This window comes from Schistocerca gregaria, chromosome X (assembly GCF_023897955.1).
Source record: "Schistocerca gregaria isolate iqSchGreg1 chromosome X, iqSchGreg1.2, whole genome shotgun sequence".
NCBI classification, from domain to species: domain Eukaryota; kingdom Metazoa; phylum Arthropoda; class Insecta; order Orthoptera; family Acrididae; genus Schistocerca; species Schistocerca gregaria.
The window spans coordinates 547,887,272-547,912,687 of record NC_064931.1 but is presented as its reverse complement, the minus strand read 5'-3'; the positions used below and the strand labels follow the sequence as shown (position 1 = coordinate 547,912,687).

Below are 25,416 nucleotides of genomic sequence, written 5' to 3'. Positions count from 1 at the left end.
AAGATCTGTTAACAGCATAGTAAAATAATGAAGATCATCCTGGAAACACTGATGTAACCAGGTTTATTTAACAAAACATAAACGCCCTCTATTGACATAAAATTTAATACATAAACGTATGACGTAGCTCCATCTGCGTTATACTTTTTGCGGAAAGACGACAAAAGAAACTACCATTATACATAGCCTTTAAGGCTAGAAAATGAATAATGATTTACTTGTTTGGTGGTAAAATAGATGCAGCGATGGACAGTACTAACAAAATGGAAGATGAAACGATCAACTCACAATCATAATCTGGATTCTCACATACTACCATGCCCAGTGTTGTCTTCTTAAAGGCAGACCGAAATTCCCATATTAGAACGATACTGGGTCGTGACGTCCCTTGTCCCGAAGCAGTAAATCGTCGAAGAGCCCACAAAAGCTGCTTTTCACCAACACCTGCTCATTGAGCAGATGAACGCCAGATGACCTCAGATGGCAGTATATCTCCATCTCCTCCAGGAAGTCCATGAGTCTGCCTGTCTCAGCTTCGTGCAACAACTTGGCACCCGACCTCAGAAGGAGGAAGGCCTGTCAAGTCGCAGCCATGTGGGCAGCAAAATGGATCTGTGAACTATATCCCACCTATCCAAAGCTACATGTTTCCTAATCCTGATTTCAAGTTTTCTACCTGTCTGTCCCACTTAACAGGCGTCGCAGTCTGACAATTCCATTCTGTGCAAACCCGATTCATGGTGCATATTTCTTTTGTCAGTGCCATTAGCCAAAATACGTCCAAGGCTGTTTGTAGCTGAGAAGGAAACTTTTATGTTTTGTTTTTTGAAAACCGAAGGCATTTTTGTGCTGAAGGTGGCATAGTACGGCAAGCAAATGTATTTGTTATCTGTGTCTTCCATTTTGTTGCTACCTGCGATTTCTTAAGTTTTTCTTTTAAGTTAGTTCCTTTTTTGAGCCAAAGTTGATATTAGGTAAGTCTGCATGCTTTCGTAGCCATTTTCATTAATGGAAAATATAAGCATACTCATAATCTCTTCTTTTCGAAGTTCAAATAAATGACCTGGTGGATGACATCGGAAGTTCACTGAGGCTTTTTGCAGATGATGCTGTGGTGTATCGAGAGGTTGCAACAATGGAAAATTGTACTGAAATGCAGGAGGATCTGCAGCGAATTGACGCATGGTGCACGGAATGGCAATTGAATCTCAATGTAGACAAGTGTAATGTGATGCGAATACATAGAAAGATAGGTCCCTTATCATTTAGCTACAAAATAGCAGGTCATCAACTGGAAGCAGTTAATTCCATAAATTATCTGGGAGTACGCATTAGGAGTGATTTAAAATGGAATGATCATATAAAGTTGATCGTCGGTAAAGCAGATGCCAGACTGAGATTCTTTGGAAGAATCCTAAGGAAATGCAATCCGACAACAAAGGAAGTAGGTTACAGTACGCTTGTTCGCCCAATGCTTGAATACTGCTCAGCAGTGTGGGATCCGCACCAGATAGGGTTGATAGAAGAGATAGAGAAGATCCAACGGAGAGCAGCGCGCTTCGTTACAGGATCATTTAGTAATTGCGAAAGCGTTACGGAGATGATAGATAAACTCCAGTGGAAGACTCTGCAGGAGAGACGCTCAGTAGCTCGGTACGGGCTTTTGTTGAAGTTTCGAGAACATACCTTCACCGAAGAGTCAAGCAGTATATTGCTCCCTCCTACGTATATCTCGCGAAGAGACCATGAGGATAAAATCAGAGAGATTAGAGCCCACACAGAAGCATACCGACAATCCTTCTTTCCACGTACAATACGAGACTGGAATAGAAGGGAGAACCGATAGAGGTACTCAGGGTACCCTCCGCCACACACCGTCAGGTGGCTTGCGGAGTACGGATGTAGATGTAGATGTAGATGTTCTTGATTACTCCAAGTTGTGACCCCTTTTCTGTGATCTTCTTCACGACTGCACTGGTGTCCCTGGATGGCAGGGTGGTTTGTCGACCATTGAAGAACTTTGTAGAGGACTATGCAGCAGTCTAACGATTCAGAAGAATTTACCGTCGGTTCTCGATGTTGCTTACTTCACAAGAAATGGGCCCGTCTTTACACTGCCTTGAGTGGCACACACATTCATGCATTGTGGCGTACAAATGCATTGTCGTGGGCTTCACAAACAGTTTATCCGGAAACTGCTACTCCTGAGCAGCTGTCATCTCTACAATCTATTGTCTTGTACTCTAAGGTTAGGTATCCACGTATAGGATGGTTACTCTTGGCCCCCTTTCTGCTGACCTACAAATATTTCCAGTATCTCATGACGGTCTTTAAAGACTATAAATGACAAGTTGTGACAGGCAGATTCGAAGCCACTGACACGACGGTGAGTCTCTCTTATCTTACTGAATGTGTCCTAGACGTTTGGACAGCAAAAATGGATGCGAAAGTCGTGTCCGTGGCATCATTTCATAAATGTCACAGATTGCATGTGCTCAAATCTACAGGGCAAGCGTGATTGATATTGTGGATCTAGGACATCGATTTTCGTTTTCCATGAATCAGGTGCCAATTTAAGCCAAGGAATGCTCCATTCTTATGCTAAGAATTAATTACGACAGTAAGGCATTTAGATAGTTCGCCTTTTCACTTTTCACACGCCTTTACCTACCCATCCACCCCCTTTCATACATACTGATTCCTTTTATAAACACATACACCCCCGACACTTTCACATACACAATCGCCTTTACACATAGAAACCCACCCCTTTGCATAACAACATCCATCCATCTCTTTTCATACGTATCTGCTCGTTTAGATAGCTACTACCATCACACCTTTACATACTCGACTTTCTTTCTGTACGCATTTCTTCCTCTGCTGTTTTCACGTAAATCAAATTAAATGTCTGACCTGTGCTTGTGTCCATTAGGATTACAGATATCGAATGTTCGTTGTGTGACATGTCCGCATCTTGAGAGGCTTAAGAACTAGCTTTTTTGGATAACTAAAATGTTTTAACATTTTCACTACGTTTGCAGTTAGCATGAATTGTGTGTCTAACATGAGCTCGTCACTCTGAGTAATAACGAAAGGCTGTTAATATGTTTATAGCAAATAAGAATTAATTACTTTCCTATATCAGTTAGTGAAAACAGGGAAATTTTGTTTTGTTCCAGATTTTACGCCTTACCTTTCTGCTAGAGTGCACGTGATTCCGATAATTGCTGCAAGTGCGTCTCACATCAAAAGCTGGTCCAAGTAAGTTTCACTTATCAGTTTCTGCGCAGTTATTTAGTTGTATGAGCAGTATGTGATCCCATGAATACAGAGACTGTTTGGTTAGTTACCAAACATTAGTTTTAGTTACTGTTTACGATACGTTCCACACCTCGAGGTTTATTTTCAGAAATTATATAGCTAAATGTATGTTGCATATTTCGTTTCAGTATTAGAGCGTAATTTCAATTAGATTTTATTTTATTCTGTTGATGTTGTAGCCTTCCGATCGCTTTCTTTTGTTTGGCTGTGTCTCAGTTTTACGAATTTCTCAAGAACTACATTGGCAAATACTTTTTCTTTCAAACTATATGCAGATATATGGGGATGTACGGCCGCCTGGTGCAAATATTTCTATTTGACGCCATTTCGGCGACTTGTGCGTCTTTGTGATGAAGATGAGATGAAGTGACAAGGACTACTCAACCACCCACTGCCCGAACGAATAAAATCTAAGACCCGGACCACAATCTAATCTGAGATCTCGTGATCGAGTGGCAACGAACATAACCACTACACAACCAGCTGCAGACACTAAGTATAGATATGGGTCAAAAATCGGAATTGCGTGTGAGAGTTTGACTTGAATGCACCGGTGTGACTGTTGTATCTATTCCTGAAATGTTTGTTACTTTTTCCAAATAATGTTTGTAATGAAAAGATGATTTTTTAGATACATGAGGTTTTGTTCGAGTTTGTATATGCCGGTACCTCGTGTCTAAGTTTTCATTTCTTTTTTGTAAGATGAATAAGAAATACTTAAATTGTGTACACTAAACGGATTTGCGATATTTTGGGACATGTTCTGCACAGGGTGATTGAGTTGCCCCTTCCACTGTAGTTTTATGCAACCCGCAGTAATATATCTGGCCTTCAAAAACCACGCGCAAGATTTTCATATTATTTCGCTCGCTATGCACAAACTAAAAAATCTAAAAGTTAACTGGCACTTTTCCTTAGGAAATTTAATGTAGTTAAATTTTGTACCGGGATACGTTGTCACTAGAGGCCGTAGTTTTAGAGTTATTGAAGAAAATTGTACAGGATTGCCTTTCAAACGCACCCCCAGTCCCACACTTAACTCGCAACAATCAGGATTTCTTGTTTATTGTTCATGGAACCCGCTCCCAGCACTGCAGCATAATTTGTGACTGCACGATTTATTTCCCACATTCAACTTCGTTTCGTCTTCATTGACTGACATTATTACGCCACATTGACACTTGAGCATTTACAAGTTATAAAATTGACGTTTGTGTATATTTTACCTAACAGTGCTGTAAATTTTAACAGGATAAAATAAACAAATACATGGTTGTATTCGTCAGGCCTTCTGACTTCGAAATTACTGTACTTCAAAAAATGGTTCAAATGGCTCTGAGCACTATGGGACTTAACATCTGAGATCATCAGTCCCCTAGAACTTAGAACTACTTAAACCTAACTGACCTAAGGACATCACACACATCCATGCCCGAGGCAGTATTCGAACCTGCGACTGTAGTGGTCGCGCGGTTCCAGACTGTAGCGTGTAGAACCGCTCGGCCATACCGGCCGGCTACTGTACTTGTAAGGGTTAAGTTTGGATGCAATTGTCAACGTAATTGGTTTTCGTGTAACGCTTATATAATTCGTTTTTCTTTCATTACCCTCACGGGCACGTTTTTCTGCTGTGGGCCCATTTGAAGCAGTTGTACCATAACAACAAGCCGGAGGATATATCAGAGCTCAAAGAACTGCACCATACAGCCGGAATTACGAATGGTACCGACAGACTGCAGGATGTTCGCAGTAGCATGATTCATCGTTCATAAGCATGTATTTCCACCAGCGTAACTGATGTCATACACAGTTTGTAAATCGAAGCAAATTTTTTAATGGATTTCAGTGCAGCCAAAACATTATGGCCTCTGTTCACCGAGACGTTGGATGCCGCCTGGTGTCGTTGCGGGCACTAGATGTGGTAACAGAAGTATGGAAGTGGAGCAGACATAGAGCATCCTAGCGAAGATACGGAAAGCAAATCGGGAAGGCCATTGAGATAAGTGATTTTCACATAGGGCACAACATTATTACGCACAGCCTGTGAACGAATATCTGAAAAACGGCGAGGGTGGTCGATTGTTCACGTGCTACGGTCGTGAGCATCTAGGCCTACGGACAGAGGCAGGACACTGACACTACCAATAGGCGCTAAGTGATTGGACGTCCACGACTCTGCTCGGTAAAGTAGGATAGATGGTCATCTGTGGCATCTCTGCTGAGAGAGCACAATACTGGTGCACGCACAGGCGTTTCGGCGCACACCACCCATCGTACGTTCTTGACCATGGAGCTCCACAGCAGATCACCCCTACGTGTTCACATGTTTACCCAATGACATCGTCAATTACGACCGCAATGGGCATGGGACCATCAGGATTCGACCGTCGATCAATGGAAATTTGTCGATTCTTCGGGTGCATCACATTTTTGCTTCACTGGGTCGATGGTCGTCTCCCCAAATGCCGTCATGGAGGTGAAAGGCGGATCGAAACGTGCAGCGCACCACAGACACAGACTGGTGGGTGCAGTATTATGCTATGGAAAACATTCTCCCACGCTTGTATGGGTCCTGTGATAGTGATCGAAGATACGCTGACAACTGCGAACCACCTGCATCTCTTCATGCCTGATGTCTTCACCGACGGCGATGTCTTCTTTCAGCAGGGTAGTTGTGCGTGTCTCGGAGCCAGAACCGTTCTACAGTTGTTTAAGGAGCATTATAGTGAACTCACATTGATATCTCGGCGATCCAATTCGCCTGATGTAAGTCTTATGGAACCCAACTGAGTCGCTATCTGGCGCCGTCATCGCGGACGCAGATCGACGGCCCTTTATTTACGCGAATTACATGACCTGAGTGTAGACATCTAATGCCACAATCCTCCACGAACCTACCAACAAACTGTCGGATCCCTGAGCCGCAGAATCAGTGATGCACTTCGTTTCAAAGATGGACAAACTAGCTATTAAGCAAGTGGTCATAACGTTTTGGCTCATCAGTGTAATTACTAATCGTTGTAATTGCATCGAACTTTGTTCGTCACACTTAAATACGAGTATACGGTTTGATAGAAAGATTGATCATTAGCAAGGTAATGTTCAGTTCCAAAATCTGTACACGTGTAGTATTAGGTGTCTTTGCACTGAAAAACACAAAACAGTACAGCTAAAGGAACTAACTGGCTTCAAACACTGGCTCATTGGCAGAAGGAACCATAAGTTCACCATTCAAGTACGACGGTAAGGGTGTTGGTGAGGCTTGATATAAAACTAAACCACGCTTTCCTTTCTGTAGTATTGCCACATGACGTGCTTAGTGACGTATTATCGCAAAAGATGAATTGTACGACCTTTTGACAGATAGCATTTTGATTTTAAAATTCAGTACAGCGTAGCCTTTAGAAGAGCTAACATATGAACAATGACGACAATACGCTTTTGACTAATTTCTTAAGATGAACTTCTTTTTGAATTAATTGTGTGCCAGATGGAAGAAGACTATGATTCAGAAAAGAAGCCTGTTACCACCACACACTACCATATATTACCTAGAACATCGCATGTGTAAGCCGTTTGTGCGTTAATGTAAGTAAATTCACCTGATGATGGAAGTATAATCAACCTAAACTCTTGAAATAAAGGTAAGTGACAGTTACAGTTATTTGTTTGTTTCAATTGATATTCATAAGTCAAGGTTAGGCCAACCTAAAGGTTCCTTCTGAAGAACGACCGATTATTTGCATTCTGAAACGAGAGTGATTCGGTGTGTAGGGTGGTAGTAATAGTAGCAGTAGTAATAGTAGTGCTGGTGTAAAAGCGACGGAATCTCGTACAGAAACAGGCGTAATATCTTAGATGCATCTGAAAACCGTGTGCAGTGTGGACAAAGCTGGACGTAATAGTAGAGTGTGATGATGAGGGAGTGCGGGCACTGGCTGCGATGAACCAATTGAGTGGGAGAATGTGAGTGATAGGCGCGGCTATTGAGCGGATTTAATCCCGGCTGGGACGGTAGCCTCAGGCGTGACAGCAGACAGCGCGATCGTGCCAAATTGGCGGATCAGCAGAATCAAATGACGGCCTGTGATTTGAATACGCAAAAGTTCGCACTCTCTTGTTCCACCAGTCTGCACGTGCAGATTAAAATTTAACCTTTGTGATCCGAATAATTTCCACACGGGGGATCGCAATGAACACGTGGTCGCCTTCTTTTATGAGCAAACAGGTGGCACTGCGTGTTTTCAGTTTTCATCGTTCCCCGTCACCGTTCCTTAACTTACTAGCAACGTCAGACTACAGTATTTGTACGTCAGCTCTGTACAGTTATAACTAGCAAGAGCTTTCTTTATTGAACATTAAACTTGTCTCAAACCAACACATAAAGACAATCTACGATGTTTCCGGATAAATACGTATGATTGTTAGTAATACTTAAAGGAGTAGTTATTTGTGAATACTAATAGCAGTACTGGGAACTTCTCTGGCTATATGTTTTAGGTACTTAACTGTTAACAAATCAATCCGTGGCGGCCGGTGTGACAGAGAGGTTCTAGGCGCTTCAGTCTGGAACCGCGCGACCGCTACTGTCGCAGGCTCGAATCGTGTCTTGGGCGTGGATGTATGTGATGTCCTTAGGTTAGTTAGGTTTAAGTAGTTTGAGCCATTTAAGCCATTTTGGAGGAAGGAAAAAATTGAGATAATCTTCCCAGTGAGCTTAGTATTTTCAAATGGCTCTGAGCACTATGGGACTGAGGTCATCAGTCCCCTACACTTAGAACTACTTAAGCCTAACTACCCTAAGGGCATAACACACATCCATGCCCGAGGCAGTATTTTCATTGATAATTCCAAACTTACGGGTATAATGATGTTTCCTCGTAAGGAGTTCAAAAATTTGGATCCAAAAGTGATGCTATTGATGAACGGTGAGTGATTTGTTATTTTTCTTTTATGATCACTGTCCATATTTGTAATGTATTTGATTTCTCACTTTCATAGACTTGGAAGAAATTTTTATATTAAGACAAAAATAAAACTGATTAGTTAGTGATATATTGTGATATGACATTTCACATGGCCGCAATATCTAGGTATGTCTGGCAATACAATGTTTTCAAGGTACCATCATACCTAACATTTTTGGGGTACTTGGGCTTAAAACTCCAGGGACTCAGTGGTCGGTGATCGCCATGAAAATGGCATATAAAAATCATTAGTGATACTAACAACAGCATAACTAAATGCTTATATGAATCCTTCCACCTGTAAAACGATCCATCACCCTCTCGAGTAGTCGCTGTTAATCTCGCACCAGATTACGTTACCAGTCCGGCAACAACTGGGCGAGGGAGTGCTTCGAAGCTCCACATCATCCATGCAGTGTACTTTGCTGCTCCCGCAGCAAAATGTTTGCGCAGCTCAGCCTGCCCAGCGTTTGCAACGCCTTCCGTCGAATGATACCCACTTTCATACAATCAATATGGTATGAAGAAGTCATAAACATCGTGTCTGAGTGTGAGAATTTGAACCGAGCTAACCTTACACACAGCCGTTCTGCAACCAATGTCAAATTCTCGATTCCATCGAACATCGACTCTTGTGTCGCGATCATCCTGTTATTTGACGTTGGACGAGAGGAAAACTAGGATTCATTACCAGTACGGCACCTCGCGCAATCACATTTGTTAAGCTGGACTGGGAATTCTTCCCACGTGCCAAACATTACAGCTACGTTTGGTTAGATGGCCACTTTTTGTACAATGTCCTACGGACTATACATCTCGGTCTTGAAGATTTGAGTGCCCACCTTGAAAATTATCACTAGTATCTACTGAAGCACCTGTGAACGAGATACAAACCTACCTTTCACAATTTCGTCAGGCCAAAGCATATTCGAGAATTCAACTTATTAAGTTTCATAAGTTTTACTTTGTTTCAGTTTAACAGAAGATACCTTTAGTTTCAACACCGTCAAATCACTCCGTCTGGGCTCTCGTCGACACTTATGGAAAGACATCCATGCGGATGGTGGATTTATTTTGAGGAACTTAAATTGCTGAACAATGAAAAGTCTTTAATGACGGAAGTAGCCGACACCGACGGAGACGATTGTGGCTAGTGAAGCGTGGACTGTAGGGGAGAATGGAGGTCCAATCGAATTAAAAAATAAAACCTAAGTTAAAAAAATGTAGGTTGCTGACTCCATAAGACAGTTGACCCAGACAGTTCGGCACAAATTTTAATCTTCCAAAATGTTTCTTCTATCACAAAATTTTCAGCCACCTTTCAATTAAAAGCGTTTTCTGAATCTTCGGCCAAAGGAATTACATTAATGTGTTTGGAAAAATTCTGAAGACTGCACGAACGCAGTGTGTTTCCGTCACGATGGTACAAATTTTCAGTGAAGACGGAGGAGAGAAAAAAATCAATTTGGGGAATAGGTTCTGGTACGGAAACAAATAGGTCGAAAGTTACAAGAAAAAATTCGAAATTTTCAAATTTAAGGTTGGTCTACTGACAATTATGAGACTGCCGGCACTTTGCGCAAGCACGACATCAACACAAACAATTCTGTCGTGTCCGTTCGGACAACTTTGGTGTCATTCGAACAATGTCAGCGGCAGCAAAAGTTCATGTCCTGGGTCGTTAGCTGTGTCTAACACAAGGCTTTCACGTGACCGCAAGAGGAGAAATAATGTCATATCAGATTACCTGAACGAACTGAGCAAGAAATACAACCTCCTCTTCCTATTCACTTTCACGGAACGTCTGACGCAGTTGTCAAAGAGCAAAATGTGCCAAATGGAAGAGAGTTCCATTTGGAGCAACACACGTGCGCAAAGACCAAATGTGATATCTTCCAACAATACTCGGATTACGTCTCTCAGTATCACTCCGTACATTGCTACAGATAATGGGGATGAAGCGGATACTGGTCTATGTCCACCTGCGAGTTATCTGCGTAGCTTTGTTGCTGGAACATCACAACTGTATCATGGGGGTTACCAATAGTCCATACATGACTATGCGGCTGTTGCGGAAACAAGCTTCATACGAGAAAGTACATACGCAGGGTAGCAAGCTCTCAACACGACACGAGGATCGAAGTGAGCACGAGTTAAAGCTTGAATATTTTGGGAATAGTAGGGATGTAAATGCTTTTGTCGTATTCCTTTGCCCAGAGTACTGGTGTCTGCTCGAGTGCTCATGTATTAATGCGGTCAAACACTGGTTTCTCAACTTCAGGACGCCACTTCGTTGTTGCTCGTTGGTGGTATTATGACACCACGTGCTCTGTTGACGTTACCCATTGCCTACTGGGGTATTTATTCCAATACAACTCGTCAGCTCCCTGACAGTTTGCACTGCTCACCTGTACCCTAAAATCATGTCTGTTATTGCCGTTGACGTATACAACGCAATCTCACTCCGTCTGACCTACAGTTCACTTCATCTCGCAAAGTCACTACAGTGCATGCCCTTAAATGAACACTCACCATATCAGTGTACTCGACACGCCATCTGCATTTGCATTAGCGGTATTGACTACCAGCAGCTAACATGACGCACGTCTACATGTTAGTCGTCTTTGCCCTCACGGCAGTGTAAACAACTACGAGCATAACAATAAAATTTATTATATCTTACAAAAGATGATTCGCAAGTTCTCGTATTCCACTGGCTGAGATATACCCACATGTTTGGCTTAGGATCTCTGGACTCATTTGTTTATGGACCAGAGATACACTCTGTGTACTCATCATGTGTCTGGTGGTGCAGTTCACCTAGTTGCGGTTCTCAGTTTATTACACTCTGCCACATGAAAATAATGTGACCCTCCTCTTCGCCACCGTCAAATGACATTCCATAGCCACCTGGAAGAACTTTAAGTAGTTGCCGGCGTAATTCTTTTATCTCGTACACACATTGTGTCCTACGTATCGTGATCATTCATAATATTTCATAACTAAGCATTTTGGGAAGTGGTAGGACGAAAAATTTACTTAATACTAGGAACATGTTTATCTGTTGCAGAAGTAAAAGAATATTTTTCCTTATATCATTACATTTTAACCCCACACATTATCCTAAAAGGGATCATACTTCTCTTTAAACATATCTGTCAGACTACTTCTAATTACAGTTTCATTCACATTTTCAACCGATCATAGCTGAAGATGCCCTGTAACGGCAGATTTTGGTTTCACGTTTAGTAAAGACTCCGGCTACTTTTGCAAAATGTTTTTGTACAAACATTAATAGGTGCCACATCAATATACAGAGTGAATCACCAAGAACGTGCACCGCATTTGCGGAGGTGGAAAGCACTATTGATGTGCGGTTTTGAAGGGCAGGTGTTATTAGCCAATAAACAGAGTGTATTTTTTAGGCAGGCATACCCTTTTTTAAATGGAACAATACTTATTGTCGTTAAAAAACTAGAAGTAGTGTAAATTAGAAAGTCGGTGGTGTTCGTTGCAGGATTCTAGTGCGAGTTGTTTACGAGATATCTTGCACTGCGACTGCTGGTCACTTAGTGTGTGGCAGCCCAAGCAGTAGGCCGGGAGTAGACGATGGGATTTACCAACGCAGAAAAAGATGACATGCTCATGGTTTATGGGGAGTGTAGGAAGGAAGCAGTTAGTTCTTGTACGGTGTATGCGACAAGATGTACCAATAGATGTCAACCATCTAGGCAATTATTTGTCAACTTCTTTGATTAGTTTCGTGAAAGTGGCAGTGAAATACGTAGACAGCGTAACAGAAGGAACCAGGTGACGACAGAAGAGGGAGAAATTAATGTTGTTGCTGCTGTTCTAGTTGATCAACATGCTAGATCCCGCGCAATCGCCCGAGAAAGTGGCATGAGTCAGGCAAGTGTCCTGCGCATTATCCATCGACATAGATTCCATCCCCATCACGTCTCTCTCCATCAAGAGCCGCATGGAAACGATTACGAGAATCGTGGTAACTGCTGTTCATGGGCATTAAGACAGAATACTCCAGATGTCTCTTGTTTTTGTTTAGTGATGAAGACACATTTGCTAATCACGACCAGGTAAACCGCCGAAATATGCACTATTGGTCTGTTGACAATTAACATTGTTAAGGTATTTTGCGTTTATTTTAGTAGCAGATGTGTTGAATTCACAGTTTTTCTGCCATATACTGCTTCGACGTTTTTGTTTGGGACATTACTGAATTTCTTCTCTCATCAAGTGCTGACTGCTAGTGAAATGATATTCTGCTTTTAATTGGGAGGAGGCATGTTTACATCCCTCTCGAAGCCTTCTATAATCACCGCATTGTCGATTAGAAGCTAAGAACGAACACGAATCTCTCTCTTCTACCAGCTACAATTAAAGACCTAGTTGCAGTCTAAGAAGCAATCACTGGGGTTCCAGAATCTGGCTTTTAATCAATCGGTGTCTTTCTCTGTCAGCTGTCGGGCGATTAAGCAGCTGTTTCCTAAAAGAAGTCTTTCTTCTGAATAAATCCCCCTTTTTTTAGCATAATCTGCCGGACAAAGAAGGTACAAAGCTCATCTCTTAAATTTGGAAGCACGAATTACCTGCCATCTAAATCGAGGACTAAGAGCTGTAATATTTTCAACATTTTCGTTTGTTGGAGTGTGCAACAAATGTTCTCTCTCTCTCTCTCTCTCTCTCTCTCTCTCTCTCTCTCTCTCTCTCTCTAACAGTTGCTGTCAAATTTCTTTTGATTTGTCTTCCATTGACTCCACACCTGAGACACATATTATTAACATCTGAACGAAAACTTATGCATCGTTCTGTAAAAATTAGAAATATCAATCTGTTTTGTGTCTTTAGCAATGAACGCATAATGCCATGAATCACTGTTGAAGATTGTGAACAGGCGTTGAAATGTGGCAGATTTAGACTCTGGATGCAATACTGATGTCAGAAAACTTTCCGTCTGAGGTTAATAAAAATCAAATAACTCAGTCTAGCATGCTAATCCGAGGTCACATTCTAATCTGCCATCTTTGTGTTCTAAACCGCATATTTTTACAATATCTTTTAATTCCCACAGAAGAGTTTCTCCCAGTCTGCGTCAGTTGTTCTACTATCAATACTATGTCTTCATTTAGTCTTTTTTTTTCTTTTTTTTTGTGAGTGACCTTAAGTATCTGAGTTACGCAACGTCCAACTAAACACTTGCTATAACTTAGCGCACAGTGTGCTAGCTTGCGAGACAGGGAGGTTAGCCAAATTCAGATCGACTTCACACAGCGAACTACGGGCCGTTGGTCTAGTACATCGTCCAGTCTGAGTGTGGGTTTTATTCGATTTTCCACCGTCGTTTAGGTAACTGCTGGCCTGGTCTCCAATACGCACCTCAGAAAATATTATATACAAACCGTGAAAATACGATAACAGAACAGCGCTTACACAATTCACGGACAGAAGACGCACAAGACTACACTGTTTAAATGTATATGAAGATGGCACCTGTTCTTTCGGACATGTCCGAAAGAACAGATACCATCGGTGACTGTGCAGCTCACTAGATTGAAATTACAATTAAATTAATACAATGAATTGAATACCCTTAGCTGCATACAGGCGTTGATACACGTTAACGGGGTACGCCGGCACGGTAGCTGAGCGTGTTCGTCAGAGGGTTACCAGCCCTCTGTAATTAAAAAAATTGAGTCAATGGCTCAACATTGAACTTGAACGGGTGTCATGGTACATCCGCACCGAACTAATGCAACGAAGAAAATCAGACACAATGAGGAAAAAAAATGATGGATAGAGCGTCTGCTATGTAAGCAGGAGATCCCGGGTTCGAGTAAAGTCGGGGCATTCATTTTCAGCTGTCCCCATTGACGTATATCAACGCCTGTATGCAGCTAAGGGTATTCATTTCATTGTATTGATTTAACTGTAATTTCATTCGGTGATTAATGTGGTGAAATTAAAATAAATAAAAACTGGAATAAAGGTAAAATATTTTTAAAATTGTGTGTCTGAAAGTAAGAAATAAAATAAATCAGAGAAACATTTCATGTGGATTTCAATGATGCTCAAAATCATGTGCACCAGATAAGACTCTCAAACGTTAGTGACTTAGGATACCACGGAGTGAAATTCCACCAAATATCCTCTACTACTCTTTAAAATTCTGAGATCTTATATTATACATTAAACTTCGAATTCTCAATCAGCACCTCATTTTCTGTATATGATTTCAAGTATCATTCAAATTCGTGTAAAATGTTTTTTAAATGTGTTGGACAAACCCTTTCACATACCTTTTATCATATTTTACTCAAAATTTTATTTTCGAGTTTTATGCGGAAATCATGAGATACAATATATTTAAATATCGGCAGGTTACGTATTGTTATTAAGAACATGTATATTAAGAGAAAACACAGATGTTTCAGTTTATGTTGTGATTTGATATTTTTTACACCACACTTACATACCTAGCAGCAACTGTTCTTGAAATATTAAAATTTTTCCTCAAAGCACTAATTATGTTTCTCTTAATTATCTTGAATACTTTCAAGCTACGAAACCGTTTTTTCGCAGAACTAGACCTAGACTCTGCTCAGTTTGATATACCATTTGTCCAATTCACCCTCTTCGGTTGTCTAAGAAAATTGAGATAAAAATCCGTTGTGTAATTTCTAGGGAGTCGTTTTCGCTCCACTTAAACATTTGACCAAAAAATTTCATGTCGTGGGACAGCAGATCCCGTTCGACGGCATAATCTCTGCTGATGAATAACGACGCGTGTTGTCTAGACACATTAAACGAAGCCTCATACGGAAAAATACCAATTAAGGACCTAAGTGACCAGATACCACTTCATTCTGCAACCTCTGGCTGGCAGAATATTAAACACCCTCAAGTTGGTTTGGAGGCTGAAACCCGTGCAAACAGAAAATTTGCAAACTTAAAAATTTAGGTCCTGTTGCTAATGTTATGACACTTTTCACTTGCACAGTTAAATGAAGTAACGAATTTGAACGGAGCGTATTATTAACTTCTTTCCTGCTCCTCCCATTCCCGCAACACCACCACCACCACCACCACCATCAGTGACACTTTTGCCGTAAATGGGGAAAGGCATATCTTGTTATCGATGGTTTGTAGTAGTTGTGATGACAAACCGAACACCTCTTCGAGGTGTGATGGCATGATGGAGAAAGTGAGCTTCATACTACCTCACTGGCCGTGCGGTTCTAGGCGCTTCAGTCTGGAACCGCGTGACTGCTACGGTCGCAGGTTCGAATCCTGCCTCGGGCATGGATGTGTGTGCTGCCCTTAGGTTAGTTAGGTTTAAGTAGTTCTAAGTACTAGGGGACTGATGACCGCAGATGTCAAGTCCCATAGTGCTCAGAGCCAGTTATACTACCTCACATACATTACTGTTTTGGGCATCATTTTTTCATAGGCACTACGTACTGTACAATATCTGTTTCATTTCAAATGTCTACAAGTAGTTCTTTATTTAGCGCTTTCATTAATTTCTCCAGAGGCCAAGCGTATTGTACAATACTCATGTTATTTTACATGTAGAAAAATAGTTCCTTTTTTTCGCAGAGGTAAGAGAAAAGCACAGTTGCTCCTGACGCGGTTATCAGCGGTCCACTCATCCGTGTCTGTTCGTTTTCCCAGAAGCTACGCTACAGTAACACACAGATGTTCGTAGTTTGACTGCTGAAGCATGTTTATGTTGTCGCTACCAACGTTCACAAAACTGCATCAAAAATCTTTTCACTTTCTATTTATCAGGCCAGAAGCGTACCTTCGATGCTCATTACTTCGCATGTTCCGTGCGTGGTTTTAAACTCGTTCATAAATAGTGGGTATATTTGACGTGCTTGTCGAGGAAGCCAAGTCTGTAGCGTATTGTGCACCAATGGAATGTTGGTGTACCCAACACTAACTATAATTTTCTGGACTCTGTAGTGTTCTCCTTGCAGATGACGGAATGCGAAGAGCAACGGAAAAAGAAGATTAGGCTTCCTGTACCTCTATTAGGTCCATAACAGCAACTTTCAAAAATGGCCCTGAGCACTGTGGGACTTAACATCTGTGGTCATCAGTCCCCTAGAACTTAGAACTACTTAAACCTAACTAACCTAAAGACATAACACACATCCACGTCCGAGGCAGGATTCGAACCTGCGACCGTAGTGGTCACACGGTTCCAGACTGTAGCGCCTAGAACCGCACGGCCACACCAGCCGGCCTGCAACTGCTGCCCAAACGGCCTCTTAGCACGTTAACGCAGAATTCATTCTTTAATCGCGCACAGGAATGTGCAACCATAACACCGAGAGATGTTCAGGAATATATCCCAAATCTGATAGTTTCTGTACAATGTCCGACTGGGCCGTAGTTAGGCAAAACCATCCAAACATCTTGATGGAAAAATTTCTGCAGCTTGTTTTCTGCCTTTTATGAAAAATCTCGTGAATAACACCGAGAAGTTAGATATTATATTGTTATTCATTTATTGCGCCGTTTCGGCTGTTTCCATCATCAGATATCTGCAGTTTGGAGGAACGCAAAGAGTGACAGGATTTTGTTATGCAACAACTAGATGAGAAAGGTGGAAAATTAAGAAATTAAAAAAGTGAAAATTTTAGAAGTACACCACTAAAATATTATTTAACATTTTAAAAATTTTAATGTCTGATCTTTTGTACCTTATTGTTTGTATAACAAACATCTCTCGATCTTTATGATCCTCTTAACTGCAGATACCCGACGGTAGCCGTTGCAGAAAGCGTAACAAAAAAATATATTAATAAAGATTTACAATGATCGCTGACATATAGGAACTTCATATCCTTAGTAAATATATTATATATAAAGAATTGACGTTATTTAATTAATTTCCTCTTGTCCTCTAACAGCATTTACATTATATCGACATCTGTACTCTGTACATCTGTACCACTCTGTACATCTGTACCACTTTAAGGAGCATGACAGAGGGAACGTCTCATTGTACCAGTTATCCGGGTGGCCTTCCGTTCCATTCACGTGTGGAGCACGGGAAGAACGATTGTTAAAGTGCCACCGTGCGTACTGTAATTAATCTAATCCTGTCCTCACGATCCCTATGGAAGCTGTAACATTTGCCTAGACTCTCCATTTAAATCTGCTTGTTGAAACTTAATAAGAAGGCTTCCTCGGGGTACTTTACGTCAGTCTTCAAGTGTCTATCAGTACGGTTTATTCAGAAACTCTGTGACACTCTCCCGCGGGTGAGGCAATCCTGTGATCATTCGTGCTTCCTCATAATAACTCCACTGCAACTTTCCCGAGCCCCAGTCCTTCGGTGATAATTTCAGTGTTGTGTTGGTCCACCGCCATGTCAAACTTTCCAGGCATTGCCGGTACCACCTTAGTTGTTGCATCCGTGACAACAGTCGCAAATCTGCTGGGGATATGTAATGCTACTGTATGTAGTTTTACGTAATCATGAAAGTTCTTAGGAAAACTACGAATCGTTATAGTGAAAGGAAAACTGAACGTCATAGTAGTTCCGGAAGTACCAATGGAGGCTTTTAGTCGAGGCTGCCTATTTCAGACAAGGAAGCATTTTGGACGGTCATGTCAGGGCGCTCAGTGGCTCTATGGTCACAGAAACTGGAACGCTTGCTGATACGGTCTGTGGAATCACATGAAGTAAGCGTGACCGCTGAATGGTGTAGGCATTGTTCTTACCAAAGCAACGTGCCTTCCAAGATCATATGCGACCTACGTGGTATAGGTTTTCCATAATAGATTTGATAAGCATGACTCTTCCTCGACCTCCACAGTCATATATTTTCAATATTAAAGAGCCGTTCTGCCCTAACTATAAATGTAACCAGGGCCCGTTACTCTTTTTCTGCACCTGTTAGATTTGGAAACAGTTTCTTTGCAGTAGTGGCAGAAAATCGTTTCGACGATATTTCAGACTGTTTCGAATGTTTGTACGGGTTGGAGCGCATCACTAACAAATATCGGTGTGGTGATTTTCAGAGCTTTACCAACTACTTTAACTTGTATTTCGTATATGAGTAAGTGCATGAACTCGTTTACAAAACCACAAATGCGAATGTACTAACGAAAATGAGAAGTAAGTATTTGCGAGGGTGTCAGGCGAACGAAATCGTTCCACTTGTCATTCGGCGTCACGTTCCAGCACAGCACAGCCCGCGGGCTTTCGACGCTGTTGCGGTGGCTGCTGCTGCTCGGTCTGAATTGATGGCCGTGGCGTCCAGCTCAGAGTGGATTAATGACTCTGAGAAGTATTGATGGCGTGGAATGCGACAATGGCAATGTCAGGCAGCGTAATGAACACCCCCGCCGTGTCAAACGCTTCGTTATCGCGGACCTGTAATGGGCCGCATTATTTGATGTAATGCGGCACGCGCCGGCGCAAGTGGCGCCAGCACGGCGCTCCTTTGCAGCTGACAATGGCGCCAGTGAAATTATCTGGCCCAGGTCTTCCGAAGCTTGTCCGCGCCACTAATTGTCCAGTTAATGCGGTCCGCGTACACGGGTCCGAAGTGCGCCACTTGAAATCCCGCTGACATTCCTCTCCCATTGCCAGACTGCGTTGCTAGCCGCGCATTGTGCTCGCGAAGAGACTCTGTTACGTATTCAGCGGTACAATGAAACACGCACTCACAGAGCTCGCTAAAATATGCAGAAGAGTGAAAGTCTTTCTTCACTGCAACTGGAGCTTTTGACTGTGTTGACGCTGAAATTAATGCGTAAACACTAACGTTATACATTCTGTGGAATACCTCTTAACTCGTTGGCCTTCTGCAATAGAAAAGAAACTCATTTTTGTAAGTCACGCTAATGACATTATGAGTATGAAAACATGGTAAATGGCACAGTTTACTCTGATTGAGGGTGGTAGATTTCCTTTTTTTATAAACTTTGGCAGTGATGTACCTCATAATATCAAATAAACACAAAAAGTGAATAAATGAAAAAATCTCAGTAGTACGATACTCCTCTTATTTACTAATCGACGTAATTGTTTTGATAACATGAAATAAACAAAAGGCAGGGCTGTTTGTAAGAGTAACGCGTATGCCTCCAGCAGTTCATAGCGCCTGCCTGTCGTCACTCAAACAGACCTGCTTTCTGGTACAAGTGAGAAACAATTCATGCTGGCTGTTAAAGTCACTGTTTGCCGACAGTGTACACGTTATACGCAGTGGAAGAGTAGACGCGCACGACATTGACGGTATTCATATTGTACCAACGGACGAACCTGTAACTCTTCTGAGTATAAGTGTTTCCATTATTTAAAAAATCTTTCTGTGGTTTTATGTGACATTCATGTTCATTCTTCAGGCACCATTCTTCACTTTTCCACTATTTCTAGACCATATTTAAAATGACTATGAATATTATAAATTATGGCTTATGTCAGACGAACCATCAGTTTCATTCAGCAAAACACGATGTATGCTGCTATCGACAGGGGATCTCAAGTTGATTCCGTATTTCTAGATTTCCGGAAAGCTTTTGACACCGTTCCTCACAAGCGACTTCTAATCAAGCTGCGGAGCTATGGGATATCGTCTCAGTTGTGCGACTGGATTCGTGATTTCCTGTCAGGAAAGTCGCAGTTCGTAGTAATAGACGGCAAATCATAGAGTAAAACTGAAGTGATATCAGGTGCTCCCCAGGGAAGCGTCCTGGGACCTCTGCTGTTCCTGATCTATATAAATGACCTGGGTGTCAATCTGAGCAGTTCTCTTAGATTGTTCGCAGATGATGCTGTAATTTACCGTCTAGTAAGGTCATCCGAAGACCAGTATCAGTTGCAAAGCGATTTAGAAAAGATTGCTGTATGGTGTGTCAGGTGGCAGTTGACACTAAATAACGAAAAGTGTGAGATGATCCACATGAGTTCCAAAAGAAATCCGTTGGAATTCGATTACTCGATAAACAGTACAATTCTCAAGGCTGTCAATTCAATTAAGTACCTGGGTGTTAAAATTACGAACAACTTCAGTTGGAAGGACCACATAGATAATATTGTCGGGAAGGCGAGCCAAAGGTTGCGTTTCATTGGCAGGACACTTAGAAGATGCAACAAGTCCACTAAAGAGACAGCTTACACTACACTCGTTCGTCCTCTGTTAGAATATTGCTGCGCGGTGTGGGATCCTTACCAGGTGGGATTGACGGAGGATATCGAAAGGGTGCAAAAAGGGGCAGCTCGTTTTGTATTATCACGTTATGGGGGAGAGAGTGTGGCAGATATGATACACGAGTTGGGATGGAAGTCATTACAGCATAGACGTTTTTCGTCGCGGCGAGACCTTTTTACGAAATTTCAGTCACCAACTTTCTCTTCCGAATGCGAAAATATTTTGTTGAGCCCAACCTACATAGGTAGGAATGATCATCAAAATAAAATAAGAGAAATCAGAGCTCGAACAGAAAGGTTTAGGTGTTCGTTTTTCCCGCTCGCTGTTCGGGAGTGGAATAGTAGAGAGATAGTATGATTGTGGTTCGATGAACCCTCTGCCAAGCACTTAAATGTGAATTGCAGAGTAGTCATGTAGATGTAGATTCAGTCGATAAAGCGCAATAGTGTGACTTCGGCAAGTTTTCATATAGTGTACAGCTACTCAGTAAGTTCATAAGAAATTCCAGGGGAAAGGCTAACTTCTCATTTGCCCTCTGTCAACGATTCGACTGACTTTTCCTGTTCTTATTCTCTTTTATAGGCTTCCGAAGAGCACAGTGGATATTCTATGGATACATGAAATTCCGCCAACATTTGCTGTTGCATTTCACTTTTCAGTTATATGTAATAGTAACTTACATTTGGCATTTCTCTTTTAAACATCATCAGTTTATCATAGGACACTTCACTGCCCAAAGAATGTAAATAGATTTAGACACTGATAGTTTTTTCTATGATACTATTTTGATTTTTGTCTTCAGCAAACAATTGTTTACACAGTAAGATTTAGTCAATAGATGTGTGTTAAATTCAATCTTTTCAAAACAATATATTAATGTAAAGGCGGGTGCTTTAATTTTTAGTTAAGGAAAGCTATATGTACTATGAAGATGATACTTGAAAGCAGTTATACCTGAGCTCTGAAGTCGTGTTATCACCCCCCACCCCCAACCGCCCCCACGGCTGTACCGCGTGCATATTCTTGTTCCTGAAAACGGATTACACCGCCTTTGTGTACCCCAATAGAAAGTCACGTAATTTGTCGTGGTAGCGAACGGGAGATATGAGTAAAAAGGTAGGATTAAGCAACAATCCTATTACACAGTAGCGTTTTGGAACAGGCCAGAGCATTAGCCACAAAATTTGAGAAAATTTAGGACTTGCGTAACTCATATGGCCTTAGGCGAAGAGCGGAACGAGCAGATCCCGCGAATGAAATACGGCAGCGCAGCGCACCGGCGCCTCTTCACATAATTGCTTTCATTTCATTGAAGGCTCCTTGCCGACGCAGCGGCCTACCAACTTCTTACTTCGTCAAGGGCTCAGCTTATACGAATTGCCCTTTAATCTATGGGCAGCTGAGGGCCGTAAAGGGGGAAGCCGCATTGGAATATAGGACATATACCCTAAGTCTGGCTTTACAGACCCGGATTTAATTTCTGAGATAATTTGAAACAGCTGGTGTTAGAAGTTTAAACGGCTTCCTCAGCAAGGAACGCAGTCCGTATAAAGCTGAATGGCTGCTGTAAAGAATATTGCCAATCTTTTCTAAAAGTACGTAGGGCCCCCTTGGGATCTTACCACCATTCTCGCGAGCAGCCCGTTCCTTTCGTTACAAGTTCTTGAAAATAACTATGCTTTTCATACCTGTACACGTGTGACTATTAAACACGTATTTTGAGACAAAATGTAGTCCTTTAACGTCCAGCTGTATACAAATACTCGTATAATATCTTCGTAACGATAAGCCTTATTTTCAGATTCTGACTGCGAAACCTTGAAAAGGCTTGCCACTCCTTAACGCCCACCCGTTGAACACACTTCCCACACCCATCCACACACACAAACACACACGCACACATACGAGTGCACGTACACTTGCGTGCAGGAAACGTAGTTCATTTGATAAACTGGGAGGTGAAATACACAACTTTTCCATTGACGACTTTTTCATACTAGTTATTCTCTTTCCTGTGCCAGTCCTTCGGATTTTCGCCTCATCATTATTACAATGCTCTCTTCCAAAATTCATACTCAAACTCTCATTTCAAGGGTTAAAAATGAGTCACCATTCATTTGGGTCTGATGGTGACACGGTTCTAAGCTATCACCATCGGTGGCGGCAGCTGCTGCAGCCACTCTACACCCACTGCTGTCTCCAGACTTCAGCGCATTAAGGTCGACGCCTATACGCATTCGTGTTTTCGCCTCCGTGTTTTCTACCGATATACCGACACCACCTTCCTGCCAGCTTCTTCTCTTTTCTCCCCATTTGCCTTTATAAAGCAGTTGTTAATTTCTCTAAGAGTGTAGCAAAAATTCAGCACGGTTTAATCGTATTCATGTTTCCATTTGAATATATCGATTATAATTACATTTGAGAAGTAATGTGAATTTATAACTCAAAAATGTCTAATTGACGTGTAGTTCTTAAAAATTTGCTGTGAAAAAAATTGTGACAGCTTGAGATTTTATTTCAGTAAATATTCGTGTTCTCTTCGTATGATTAAATATACAAATCAAACAAGTGTTTTAGACGTCTAAATAGATTGCAAACTCTGGAGGCCAAACAGAAAAAGTAAATCTGCCTAATTGTCCTTCTGTCCCTCTCAGTAATTCTTAACTTGTGTATATCCATTACTCACTGATAAAACCTCACTTCCTGTATGGTTTCCACACTTGGCAACGAGTCTCTTACCTGACAATACAAGAACTCATCAGCCGGTTCTACGACTTCATTGTTAATGTGTGCTATTTTCTGCTCCATTTATTGTAAACTGTCTTAGTATCATTGTAACTGATTTCGATTCCTTCTTTCAGATTTTATCAGCTTGGTTCTTTAATTCATTGTTTATCTGCACAAGAGGAAAACAGTGCAATATCATAAGAAAAAGAAAGGTGGTTCAGTATCGCCCATCAGTGCGTAATCCATCTTCGACTTCCACGTTAAAGAACCTGTAAACTTCCTGCATAGCTGCTAGAAACAGTTTTTTATTATACGGAATCATATTGAGTGATTATCCTTCCTGTTTTAAAGCCGGCAGGAGTGGTCAAGCGGTTCTGGCGCTACAGTCTGGAACCGCGCGACCGCTACGGTCGCAGGTTCGAATCCTGCTTCGGGCATGGATGTGTGTGATGTCCTTAGGTTAGTTAGGTTTAAGTATTTCTAAGTTCTAGGGGACTGGTGACCTCAGTGTGTTAACGACGATTCAGAAGATTCATTAGTCAAGCCATATCCTGGTACGAAGTTACATAGGCTCAGACTTGTCATGTGATCCCATGCACGTTATTTCTATGTCAGTTACGACAGTACGAAGATAAGGACCACACAACACTCAGTCCACGCGTGGACCCTTTGGTTAGCAACTTGCCGCACTGACCCAGCAGCAACCGAGGTGAGCAATCTATGCATTGAAGTATACACAGATTAGCCAGAACATTAAAACTACAGACCAGATTATATGCATTTGCATAGTTGTCTCCTTTTCACTGGTTATTGCACATTTCAACTAAAAACTGGTGACCATGCATATTTTCGCTCCATGTTTACAATATTTTAAAAATTTAGATAGGCTGCCTCTAGCTCGAGTTTGATGTCTCACAGATTGACCGCTACCTAGAACTGCGTGCAATCGCTAACCGAGAGACCACTGCCTAGCAAAATCATTACAGAAGAGGAACAGGAACATGGACGCAGAGTCAATGCTGCTGCGCCCTCCCCCCCTCCCCCCCCCCCACCGGTTAATTGCCTCCGCTGTCATACCGTACGCGTCGGCAACAATTAAATTAAACTACGCAAGCTTTTAGTCGTACGTCCATTGTTTCAATTTAGCTTTCCATTTACTTGTACACAGTTGAACGTGTTTACGACGAGTAATGTGTAACGCGTTGTGCGCCATCCCGCCCGAAAAAAGAAACGTCGTTTGATGGGTAACTGACCATCCTTAAACATTTACATCGGCTTTACGGGGGATTAGCGCAGGTGATGTACTCTCGCCACAAATTAGCACTGAGGGAATTCTCGTCTAGTCTCTCACCTGTATAATGACCTGATCCACGCACTTTCACATCTTGTTAAAGTATTTCTCATCACCGGCATCAAAATTGCCTTCAGTACCTTGCTTTTACCACTCCTAGGTACTTTCATAATTAAGTCAAATTTCTGGTTTATATCACAAACTCCGCCTGACTGTGTCATCTGCTTATGTGTGCAAGGAAAGAATAATCACGGTGTGTGTGTGTGTGTGTGTGTGTGTGTGTGTGTGTGTGTGTGTGTGTGTGTGTGTGTGTGTGTGTGTGTGTCGAGTAGTATTGCAGAAAACTTTGTTCACCAGTGTGGCACTCTTGCGGGTACATTACACTTTTACAGAATTCTTACAGTAAATCCAAGTCTCCCTGTCATATCCCGCCAGCAAACTTAAGTGACAGATCTTAAAACACACTTACCAGACCGTCAGAGAGACTATGTTTATCGTGATTTCCCTAAGTCATTAAGGCGAAATGGTTCCTTTGATAATTCCGTGACCTCTTTATTCACCATCATTGCCAAAAAAAAAAAATGGTTCAAATGGCTCTGAGCACTATGGGACTCAACTGCTGTGGTCTTCAGTCCCCTAGAACTTAGAACTACTTAAACCTAACTAACCTAAGGACATCACACACATCCATGCCCGAGGCAGGATTCGAACCTGCGACCTTAGCGGTCGCGTGTTTCCAGACTGTAGCGCCTAGAACCGCTCGGCCACCCGGACGGCTTCGGGTACGTCCTTCATGATTTCCTCTTTCCTGAAATGACCCTGTCGCAGACAAACGGCTAAACACTGTTGCAAACATTGAATGCTTTGGTTGTTGTCGGCGGGGATAGGTCTCCCGATTCAACCTTGCTCCCCACCG

The 25,416-nt window shown here is 41.9% G+C and overlaps 1 protein-coding gene across 4 annotated transcripts in view; it reads left to right on the top strand.

The window, feature by feature from the left end:
• Nucleotides 1–25,416, top strand: part of LOC126297807 (protein O-linked-mannose beta-1,2-N-acetylglucosaminyltransferase 1-like) — a 1,990,313-nt gene that overhangs the window by 340,002 nt on the left and 1,624,895 nt on the right. For all 4 annotated transcript variants that reach the window (XM_049989012.1, XM_049989016.1, XM_049989017.1 and 1 more), the window contains exon 3: nucleotides 3,183–3,264. The gene's annotated coding sequence lies outside the window, so the exon portion shown is untranslated. The remainder of the gene's footprint in view (nucleotides 1–3,182; nucleotides 3,265–25,416) is intronic.